Genomic DNA, 13,141 nt, shown 5'->3' with positions numbered 1-13,141 from the left:
TTCATTTTAGACTTTAATGTAGCAATAATAATTATTTTACAAATAGAATCCTCAACTTAACAGAAACAAAAAATTATATTTTATGTCTTGAATAATTTAAATGACTTGAATAATAACATAAAGCAATACCTCTTTTCCCGTTTATTTTTCTTATTTTTTATTTGGATTTTGTAGAGAATATTTTTTATTTTATTTATTTAAAGTTCAATATAATTTATTTAGGTTAAAAAATTTATAAATAAATATTTTGAAATTAATTAAATATATAGTTTATTAATGATCAAATCGTGATTATGCTCTCTTTTTTATCTTTAACATATATAGAAATAATAAAACAAATCAAAAAACTAATCAAAATTCATTAGATATAAATAATGGATTAAATTTTAGTTATTCTTTTACTCTTAGTTTTTTTTCTTCTTTAAATTCTATTAAAAAAATATATCAACAAAAACTGAGACCCAAAATCACCGCAATTCAAGAGGAACGGGAAGTACCATTCAACAATAAAGTTGAAAAAACGGATGTTCAAAAGTAAAGTTGGAAAGACGAGATTTATAAAAGTGGAATCATTTCTAAGGTAGAAAACCAACGGAACCGTTCAACAATAAGATCAAAACAACATAAGAAATCAAATAAAACTAATGATTTGAAAACACTAATGGCAGTTTTTCCATTGTTCAGATGAGTTTTGATGAAAACCTATCAAAGTACATAAATATAGAAAATCAAACCAATATGTCTGTTGGTTTGTTCTGATGTTGCTTGATCTCATCCCACCCTCGTATCTAAATAACATAAGACCAAAATAATAGAATATAAGAAAAAAACTCATCAAATCATCTCAAAATGCTCCCTCTTGTTCGAAACAACCTTCCATTTGTGGTGCACTCGAACAGAAACTTTCAAAAGTTCTTTGCTATCGTTGATGTCACGGATTTTCACCAATGGTCCGATACTGCCGAAAAGTGGAAGCCACAGATGCTATAACTAACAACATCATTATGTATAATGTAGCAGTTACAAACTCTTCATTACGTAACTGATGCAGAAGGTGAATGGACAGAAGAAGATAAGTCCTCATTATGTTAATTATGTAACACATAATTATGCAGAATGCAAGATGCATGGACAGAACCACACAAATGCTAATTATGTAACACATTCATAGTGGAAGATGGAAGAACATAACGTCATAAATGAACAGTACACGTGGCGCATCCATAGGCAACATTTCCTACACTCAGAATAAGCCACTTGGCAGCATGAGAGGAACTTTTCAAAAAGATAGAGTTTTCTTATATTATAGATTATATTTGAACTTTAATTAGAGTAATTAAAGTAATGAAGGATCATAATATGAATAATAATTAATTTTTGTACAAAAATCATACTCCTCCATTATTTTTCATAAGTAAATTTTACTTTTTAAATTTTTGAATAAATGATTTATTTGAACTATATATAAATTAGATACATCAATTACTTAATAAATCTAAAAAGTAAAAGTTATTTATAAAAGAGAATGAAGGTAGTATCTTTAAACTCTCTCAAAATTATACTCTCTCTTTAATAAGACACAAATTTAAGTGCGGGAAGTTCTTTTATAAAACTTATGTTTTAAATAGAAGTTGTGTTAATAATTATTTTAAATTATAGTAGAAGTTATGTTTCATATATGGGCAATTGTGTCTATGAAGAAGAGCGAGAGCAGTCGAAAAGACATAAAAAGAGTACAAGAAGTGATAAGAGTGATATTTATAAATTTTACTAATTCTTGTGAATTTTACCACTGAAACTCGTTATTTTTACGGATCACTATCACCACAATACATTTTTTTTCATTTAACTCAATAAAGGATGCTAGAGTTTTAAGGTTTAAGTTTTTACCAACCAAGCGTATTTGAAAGCTAAGTTTTATAGCAAATCCTTAGGTGATAGAGTTGATGTATATGACAATGTTTGTAGTTTTGTTTCAAATATTTTGATAAAAATAAACTTAGTTTGTCATATGTTGTTGATAGATTTTATGTATCATTAAAGTTATGTTTTTCTCCTCTACATAGGAAAAAGCGGTTCTTATTTGAGTTTTTGTTTTTTTTTACAGGATAATAGAGAGATGATGGGTGTGATAGAATTATTGCAACGTCAGGTTGAAGAGATTTTACTCCTGTGAATTTTATCACTAAAACTACCTATTTATTATTGGGTTAAACTACTCCCAAGATCCTTTAAGTTATTTAATCGTAACAGTTTGATCCTTCAAGTTTTTTTTTTTTGTAACAACTTGGTCCTTTTAAGTGATATCTGCCTCATTTTTCTCTCGTTTTAATCATTTAGAAATGTTGATTGTTGTGTTTTTGGAAGCACTTCATCATTTTTACATCCCTCAAAATAATTGCATCCACAATTAACACATTTTCTCGGTTAAAAAAGATAATGGTGCACACGTTTCATAAAATAAAGGACCAAGTTGTAGAGAAAATAACAAGAAGGACTAAACTGTTACAATTAAATAACTTAAAGGACATTGAGAGTGTGAGATATTGGATCGAACTCTAGTATGGTTGAAGGGTAGCTTCTTGGTTCGACAGGATTAAGCATGAAGTTGAAGGTTGTTCACATGATTGTGTTGAAGATACTAGGGTTGTTAGCATGTTAAATTAGGTTTAGTGTTTAAACCCTAATTTGTTAAGTTAGCTTGTTTATTAAGTTGGCTTGTGTATTGGGCCTTGTGGAAAAAACCCATTAGTTAGTATGTTAGGTTTTATTATAAATAGCATACTAGTCTCTCATCATTGCAAAACTGCAAATCCTAATTAAGGGTGAGAGAGGTTATTTTTTATTCTTGTAAACTTGTAATCTTGTCTTAAGAGAAAGTAAAAGAATAGCAGTTATAACCAATTATTGTGTTCTTCTTGTCTTCCCTAATTCCCTATTATACTTTGTTCTTGACATCGTTCTTCACAACAAATTGGTGCGGTCAACATGGAGAAGATGTTGTCAACAAAGTATGAGATTGAAAAGTTCACCGGAGTGAATGATTTCGGTCTGTAGCGCTTGAAGATAAAAGCCCTACTAGTTCAGCAGGGTTTTTTGGAAGCGTTGAAGGGAGAGGCAACCATGAATGTTGCATTAACGGCAGCGGAGAAGACGACTATGATCGAGAAGGCACACTGTGCAGTTTTGTTGAGCCTTGGTGATAAGGTTCTCAGACAGGTATCAAAGGAGACAACGACATCAGGGTTATGGGCGAAACTTGAAAGTTTATATATGACAAAATCACTGGTAAATCGACTCTACCTGAAGCAGACTTTGTATTCATTCAAGATGATTGAAGACAAAGTGTTGGCTGAGCAGTTGGATATGTTCAACAAGCTGATTCTTGATCTTGAAAATATTGATGTGAAGATCGATGATGAAGATCAAGCGATGTTACTATTGTGCGCTTTGCCTTGATCCCATGCTCACTTCAATGAAACTCTCTTGTATGGAAGGGAGTCCCTGACCTTTGAAGAAGTTCAATCAACCCTATATTCAAAGGACCTGAACGAACGAAAGGAGCATAAACCTTCGAATGTTGGTGAAGGTTTGGCCGTTAAAGGAAAACTCTTACGAAAGGATGGTAAGTTTGACAAGAAGAGGGGCAAAAGCCAGTCGAAGTCCTACAGTGGCGAAGCATCTGGCATTTGATTTTATCATTGTAAGAAGGATGGTCACACAAGAAAGGTGTACCCTGAACGCCTGAAAGATCATGGAGGTAAGGATAATGACAATGCAGCCATTGTTCAAGATGATTTCGAATCATCTGATGTTCTTGTGGTTTCAAGCAGTGACTCGAGAAGAGAGTGGACTATGGATTCAGGTTGCACTTAGCACATGACTCCAAATAAAGATTTGTTCGAGGAATTATGTGATCAAGATGGTGGATCAGTATTGCTAGGAAACAACAAGGCTTGCAAAATTGCAGGTGTTGGATCTGTGAGATTCAAGCTTCATGATGAGTCAATAAGGTTGTTGACTGAAGTCAGGTATGTTCCTGATTTGAAGAGAAATCTGCTTTCTCTTGGTGAATTCGACGAGAAAGGATATGTTTTTCAAGGAGAGAAAAGTATCCTAAGAGTCGTGAAGGGGTCGAAGGAAGTCTTGAGAGTCGTGAAGAAACGAGGCTTGTATATCCTTGAGGCTGAAGTTGTAAGTTGTTCGACAAATGTTGCATCCACGAAACCTTTATCGAAGACAGAAATCTGGCACATGAGATTGGGCCATGTCAGTGAAAAGGGTCTGGTTGAATTAGGGAAACAAAATCTGCTTGGTGGAGACAAAGTCGAAAAGCTTAAGTTTTGCGAACCTTGTGTACTTGGAAAATCTTGCAGAGTGAAGTTCAACAAAGGCAAACAAAGAACATATGGATCCATTGTTTACATCATGGTGATCTCTGGGGGCCTGCAAGGTATGCATCACATTTTGGAGCGAGGTATTTCCTATCCATAGTAGATGAATATTCCAGGAAGTTATGGGTATTCGTCCAGAAGACTAAGGATGAAACTTTTGAGAATTTCAAAAGTTGGAAGACTCTAGTCAAAAACCAGACTGATAGGAAGGTCAAGAGGTTGAGAACTGATAACGGCCTTGAATTTTGCAATGAGGCGTTCGACAATTTTTGTGCCACCTCTGGTATTGCAAGGCATAGAACTACTGCAGGTACTCCACAACAAAATGTTTTGGCTGAAAGGTTTAATAGAACTATTTTGGAGAGAGTTAGATGCATGTTGACTAGTGCGGGGTTAAAGAAGGTGTTATGGGCTAAGGTTGTTTCGACAACAACATATCTGATAAACATATGTCCTTCGACAGCGTTAGATATGAAGACACCTGAAGAAGTTTGGTCAAGACATCCACCAGATCTCGAAAAATTGAGAGTATTTGGCTGTGTAGCCTATGCTCACATTAGGCAAGACAAGGTAGAACCTAGAGCTCTGAAATGCATGTTCACGGGATATCCTGAAGGAGTCAAAGCTTATAGGCCATGGTGCCTAGAGCCAGGTCACGAGAGGTGTATCAGTAGTCGAGATGTAGTTTCCAATGAAGCTGAAATGGCTTTTAAGAAAACTGATGATGTTGGTCGAAGTACAGAAACATCTGACGAAGAGTTGGAACAGGTAGAAATTCCTGTTGAGGTGAAGCATGTTGATGCTGAATTGCATATCCCAGATGAAGTCGAAGAAGAAGCAGAATATGATAAGGATGAGGAAACTGTAGATGAATACCTGTTGTCGAGAGATAGGTCGAGAAGAGTCATCAAGGCACCTCAGAGACTTGGGTATGCATATCATATAGCTTATGCCTTAATCTCTGCAAGTGAGGTTCTAGACGAAGAACCTAGAGACTACAAGGAAGTTACGAGGAGTCGAAATAAGACTGAATGACTGAAGATCATGGATGATGAGATGAATTCTCTTCATGATAATAACACTTGGGAACTGATCAAGAAACCTGCTGGGGCAAGGTTAGTCATCTGTAAATGGATTTTCAAAGTTAAGGAAGGAATCGAATGAGTGACATCGAAAAGATACAAGGCAATGTTAGTTGCAAGGGGTTTCACTCAGAAAGAAGGTGTCGAATTCAATTATGTGTTTTCTCCTGTTGTGAAGCATAGGTCCATTCGAATGTTGCTTTCCATGGTGGCACAGTTCAACCTTTAACTGGAATAGATGGATGTGAAGACTGCGTTCTTGTATGGTGATTTAGATGAAACGATCCTGACGAGGCAACCTGAAGGGTATGTCGAAAAAGGAAAGGAAGATTATGTGTGCAAGCTAAAGAGATTTTATATGGGCTGAAACAATCTCCTCGACAGTGGAATAGGAGATTCACAAGTTCATGACACGCATGAGTTTCATTAGAAGTCAGTTCGACCATTGTGTTTACTTCAGATTTTGACCTGGTATTTCATTTGTTATTTTGTTGCTTTATGTGGATGATATTCTCATAGCAAGCAACAATATTGAAGATGTGATGAGGGTGAAGGCTGAACTCAATAAGGAGTTTGATATGAAGGATCTGGGAGCTGCTTCCAGGATTCTTGGAATTGACATTCGAAGAGATAGAAAGAAGTCAAAGTTATGCTTATCTCAAGAGACATATCTATGAAAGATTCTCAAAAAGTTTGGTATGTCGAATTTGAAGCCAGTTGTGACTCCTACAAACCCTCAATTCAAGCTGAGTATTGATCAGTATCCCAATACTGATGTCGAAAGAGCCTATATGAATATCATCCCATATGCTAATATAGTTGGTTCTTTGATGTATGATATGGTCTGTACTAGACCTGACATAGCATATGCAGTAAGTCTAGTAAGCACGTACATGGCGAATCCTGGAAAGGCTCACTGGCAAGCATTGAAGTGGATTTTAAGGTACATAAATGGGTCTCTGAACATAGTCTTAATTTATGGTGTATCCTTGGGTGAATATAGTAAAGCAGCAATTGAAGGATATGTCGACTCTAATTATGCAGGTCGTGTGGATTCCAAAAAATCTATTTCTGGATATGTTTTCACTATGTTTGGCACTGCAATTAGTTGGAAAGCAACACTTCAGAAGGTTGTTGCTCTATCAACCACTGAAGCGAAGTATATTGCCCTAACTGAAGCTATGAAAGAAGCATTGTGGATTGAAGGTTTTGCGAAGGAGCTGAAACTTCAAGGTCCAGGTATCACTGTTAAATGTTATAGTCAAAGTGCAATACACCCGTCGAAGAATTCAGCCTAACATGAGCGAACTAAGCACATTGATGTGAGTCTGCATTTCGTCAGAGGAGTAATCGAGCATGGAGAAGTCCAAGTGCTGAAGGTTTCGACTGATGACAATGTTGCTATATGATCACCAAGACATTGTCGAGTTGCAAGTTCTTCCATTGTATGCAGTTGATAAAGCTGCATGAAGAAAGCTAGTTTGTTCCCTTGATGTTGTAGAGTTAGATCCAAGGTGGAGATTTGTGAGATATTGGATCGAACTCTAGTATGGTCGAAGGGTAGCTTCTTGATTCGACAGGATTAAGCATGAAGTCGAAGGTTGTTCATATGCAGGTGTTGAAGATGCTAGGGTTGTTAGCATGTTAAATTAGGTTTAGTGTTTAAACCCTAATTTGTTAAGTTAGCTTGTTTATTAAGTTGGCTTGTGTGACGAGCCTTGTGGAAAAAGTCCATTAGTTAATATGTTAGGTTTTATTATAAATAGCATACTAGTCTCTCATCATTGCAGAGCTGCAAATCATAATTTAGGGTGAGAGAGGTTATTTGTTATTCTTGTAAACTTGTAATCTTGTTTTAAGAGAAAGTAAAAGAGTAGCAGTTATAACCCATTCTTGTGTTCTTCTTATCTTCTCTAATTCCTATTATATTTTTTTCTTGACATCGTTTTCACAACAAAGAGTAATTTAACCTTATTATTGTATTCAAATGAAACAATTAAAGTGATATTTCTAAATTTTACCAACTTTTATGAATTTTATCATTAAATCTCACTATTTTCACGGGTAACTATCTCCACAATACCTGTTTTTTAATTAACAAAATATTTGTAAATATTTAACGTTATTAGTGATATTTGTAAATATTTATAGTTATTGGACATATTGAATTTATCATGTTGGTGATTTGCTACATATTTATTTTTAAATATTTACAGTTATCAGTGATTTTATAATAACAATTACATATCACCAATAACCTAACTTTATTGAATGATCTAAGATATGAATGAAAGTACTCGTGCGAACGCAAGGTCTTCTACTAGTGGTGGACAAAAAACTCCTTGACCAGGCTAACGCCACCTTCCTATTAGGTTAAATTATATTGGGACTTTAATTAGAGGAATTAAAGTAACGAAGGTTCATAATATGAATAATAATTAATTTATGTACAAAAATCATACCCCCTCCATTATTTTTTATACGTAAATTTTACTTTTTAAATTTTTGAATAAATGATTTATTTGAATTATATATAGACTAGATACATCAATTACTTAATAAATCTAAAAAATAAAAGTTATTTATAAAAGAGAATGGAGGGAGTATCTTTAAACTCACTCAAAATTATAAACTCTCTGTAATAAGACACAAATTTAAGTGCGGGAAGTTCTTTAATAAAACTTATGTTTTAAATAGAAGCTGTGTTATTAACTAATCTAAATTATAATGGAAGTTATATTTCATATATGGGCAATTGTGTTTATGAGGCAGAGGGAGAGCAGTCGGAAAGACATAAAAAGAGTACATGAAGCGATAAGATGTAGATTTACTTAACTAGTGTAGTGGTGTTTAATCTAATGATTAAATTGACTGATACACTAGTAACAGATTTAATTTGACAGAGTCTTCATTTTAGAAGCCACTTAAAATTATGGGTGTATATGAGTCGGTTTGAGCTGAATTTAGTCTGAAACATAACTCAACTCATACATGGTATACCGGTTTAAGTGAAGTAAAATAATCACCCATGACATCATTTGGTTGGTTTGAATAAAACCATAGATTTATGGGTTGAATTGAGTTGGGTAGTGGGTTACTTTTTTTTTGTTTCTTCTTTATATAATTATAAATGAAGTGTCGTATTTTTTCTTGATAAATAATTTAATCAATTGCCACTATTTGTTTAAACATCAAATGTCAAAATACACGATAAAATTCATCATAAACATATTTGCAAAAATCAAAGTTACATTACAGTACACCTAAATGACATAAAATACTTGCAACTTACAAGAATTAACATCAAAATAATCAAAGTACGCCATCTTAAACAAGTTAAAATAATTACTTACAAGATAAAAAAAACAAAAGATGTTCTAAAGATTGTAGTTGGATCAACAAAGATTAAAAACATCAAAGTCATCACTTATCAAAGTTAAAAATAAAAATAAAAAAATAAAAACTCAATAACCTATGAATTTTGTGGGTTGGGTGTGGGTTTATCCATAACCCAATTATTTTGAATAAGTTTCATTTTTTAAACTCATATTAACCCAAAAATCTAATTTAACCCATTTATTTAAAAACATTTTGAATGAATTTTACTAAATTTATTAAGTTTACCAACACGTATACATACCTACTTAAAATAATATACTTAAACAAAAAAGAAACACATTTTATTTATAAATTATTAATAAAAAATATCATTTTTATTTCACTTTTACATTTTATTCTAAATAAGTGCAAAATATTAACTTTTGTTTAATATATGCGAAATATTAACTTTTACTTATAAATAGTTAAAAATAATATGTTACAATAATAAAAAACAATAGTATTATATAGTTTTTAAATTTGAGTCATCCCGCCAAGTTAAATTATAAATTGAATATTAGGGTCATTTTATTAAATGGTTTATAAAATTTAAATATATAAACATTTGTTAAATTAGTCAAAATCAGCTCGTTTAGAAGAGTTGAAGTTGTAAAAGACTGATGTAAAGTCACACATTTATTGTTAAATTACATGCAATTTTTTGGAAAACGTGGATCAATATTTCAATTTATATTCTTTATTAATTAATATCTAATTTATTTTCTTTCTCTTTTTTTAAATTCTTATAATTATTTGAGTAAAGGTAAATAGAATCCTCTTAAGCATGACACCTAGGGTGGCTCAGTTGCTCTTGCTTGTATACATAGTGTTGTAAAATGAAAAAAGAGATCCGTGATAGGAGAGACTTCTTAGTTCACACATAATAATAAGGGTCCATTCATTGTGTGATATCTTAGAAAGGGCGACATTGATGGTTATAAGAACTTCCAACTTAAACATTATAAAAAGGATTAATATAACGCCCATTTTTAGTTTGTGTGTTTTATTTAATTATGTCGTGTTATGATATGTGTTTTGTTTTACTAAATTATGTGTTAATTAAGTGTTTATGCGATATCAGTGTTATTTATGGGATTTTATAGTAAGTAATATAAATTAATAAATTAGGAGAGTTATTGGGCTTAAGGTAACATTAGTAAGTGTGGGGTGTGATTTAAGGCCCATTAGTAATGAGAAAGATAGTAAGTTAAACAGAACAAGGGTTTTATAGGTTTAGAGAATAGAAATTAATTTTTCATAAAATTGAGAAATAAAATAGGAGAGTGAAGAGAATGAGAAAGGGAGAATTCCAAGATTCAAGTTCATAGAGTTGACTTCAATCCAAACCTAAGGTAAGGGTGAGATTCTTCCATGCTAAAGGGATGTATGATGATGTTTTGGATGGTATTTGATTGTATGTTTGTATCCATGAAAGTTGTGTGTAGAGATGTTAGGGTTTACGAACAAAATGCATGAATCTATAATTTGAAATGTGTTTTAATTGATATGTAGTGATGAATGGTGATAGATTTCGTGCTTATACCTGGTTAATTGATGTTTAGAATGAGTTATGGGTGAAGGGATAGGGATTATGCAGGTCTGATACTGTTACTGAATTTCTACAAAATCGCACCTCTGCTAAGCGGACCTTGTTTTGCTCTTCGCTTCTGTCGCGAGTCGCTAGTACTCCGCTAAGTGGACCTTGTGTGTATTTCGCTTCTGGACCCCTTTGCTAAGCGGACCCTGTTTTACAAAAATGGTTCTAACTTTGAAATGATGTAACTTTTGAACCGTAACACATTTTCAAGTGCCGTTTGGACCTACGTGAAGCTCTAATTGATGTTTTCCCATTGAATATGCTTACTGCTTAGTATAACTTTGAAAACTCTTGGAATCTTTTCTTGAATTGAATTTTGTTGACATTGGAGATCCGAAATTGATTATGTCGTTTAAGTTGATCATGTCGTTTACGTAGAATATGTGGTTCGAGTCGATTATGTCGTTAAGTGTGATTGGGAATGTGCATCATTGAGTCACATTCATTGCATTGTTTGAGACGACACTCGTGGCAAATGTTTGAGACGGCCTTTGTGGCGGATGTTTAAGACAGCCCAATGGCAATTTTTGGGACGAGAGTTTTACTCCAATGGTACCACATGCATTTGCATTGTTCGAGTTGCATAAATAAAGTCGTATGATGAGTCATAATTGAATATTTGTGTGTGCATAACATGACTGTTATCTTGTGTCGAGTTAATGGTTGTTTCGTTGATCATATGTGATAATTGACTATGTATGCCTTAATTGAGATTGATATTATTGTTGTTGGTAAGATGTTGAATGATATGAATAGTAGTAAGTGATATACGTTGAGAAGTGGTGACCAATGTATGATTATTTCTCCGCTTTAAATATTATTATACATTTCTTCATAATGAATGATATCTCGCCCCTTCTGTTTGAATGTTACCATTCGTTGGTAACGTGCAGGTAATAACGAGGAGTAGTCGTGTACTTATAGCTCGAGTCGGTGTGTGTCGATGCTCTGATACGTAGCACTCGGGGTACGTTGGATTACTTGTTTATGTTTTGTTTCTTGTTGTTTATCCTTGCTAAACTTTATCCTTGTATTGTGTTGAGACTTGTTAGATGTATTGTGTCGTGTTTGGCCATGATATTATGAGTTGTATTGTTGTTGACATATGATTTTCCGCTGCGATGCGAGTACTTATTGGCTGGAAATGATTAACGATTTTGATATTGTTCTCCTATATGTGTGTTATGTATCTAAGAAATTGAGCACGATATACGTATGTGATTTTGTTGTTTAAAATGTGACGCTCTGAATCGTTATGTTCTATTTGCTTTGAAATTTTGTACTCTGATATTTCCTATTAATTGCGGAGTAGATTTAGGGTGTTACAATTAACACCCTCCAAATCGTTAATGACATGGAGGTGCGTGTAAAAGAAGTCATCCTATGAGTAAGCTAGGGACGCCATGTTGACCTTTTTTCGTCATCGAAACAAGGTTTTATTGGGACGTCTTCTCCATCCTCTAAATCGGGTAAATTTAAGCTTTTACAAAAGGAATCCATTTTTCGTAGGTTGTACAAATAGTCTTGTAATCTTCGACTCCCATGCACTTTAAAGAACTGGACACCATCAATTGTATTGAGTTTTCTGGGAAAGATATGTGAGAAATAAGAGTCATTATCACTACTAGAATATGAACTACTATCATAACTTTAAACCATCCTTAATTCAACGAGTTTGTAAACAACATTTTCATTTGGCCGCCTCACATTTCAAACACAATTCCACCACATCTGTTTATAATTCTGATGAGTATAAGGCTCTATCACATTTTCGGTATCATCTAAATCTCTAATAATTTCCATGGGGATGATGATGGAAGATGAAGTTGAACTTGGAAGGGAAGAACCTATGAAGAAATTTGCATTAAGAAAATGAAGAAAATATGACCAGAATCCCCTTATTATAAAGCCAAAATATTTAGGTTGTATTAGCTATTATTGCTCGACATAGGTACATGCCAACGATTAGGGAAAAAAGCCATATACAATTATGTTATAATGCATTCAATAATATCAAAGACAAATACATCGTGATAGGGCATTTAATTCTTTACGTGGTCCCAACGTTTGATACTTAAGAGACTCACCCTCCAAACCTTGCTCGAGGGACTTGTCTTACTATTTTTCAGAAAGGCCATTATGCATACAATTTAATTACTTCGCCATTCCCAAGCCTCGCGATTTAAGGATTGTGGACCGAGATAACTTTTATTGTACCATAAAGAAAAATAAACCATGGTTTAAGCATCCCAAACGAGTAATATAATAACCATTAAAGAATTGGTGATTATTTCCAATGTCTCATAATTATAGTCTGGTCTACCGACCCTAACACTTGTCCATTATTGGCTCATCTCTTTAATATGTGGCATATGAGGTGTTCTTGAAAGGGTCAGTCTAATGATACCGGCGAAGGAGGAAACCTCTTATTCAGTCTATAATGAAACTGCTCATTCAATTAAGGAAAAAGAATCGTCCATCGCCCCTTATTCCTATGTTTAGGGTTAGACAAAAAATTGAGGCTCGACCTAACTTGCAGGAAAATGAAAATATAAAGAAAACTAGATGGGTTCAATTGGATCAATGATCGCACTGAATCGCACTATGTTTCTGGCTCGAGTATCACATGTTTTCCTTAGTTTTTATTATCATTTTCTCGTATTATGCTTGTATTTCCTTTGTTTTTAGAA

This window comes from Vicia villosa, linkage group LG3, assembly GCF_029867415.1.
Source record: "Vicia villosa cultivar HV-30 ecotype Madison, WI linkage group LG3, Vvil1.0, whole genome shotgun sequence".
Lineage (NCBI taxonomy): Eukaryota > Viridiplantae > Streptophyta > Magnoliopsida > Fabales > Fabaceae > Vicia > Vicia villosa.
Note: the sequence above shows the minus strand (reverse complement) of the source record.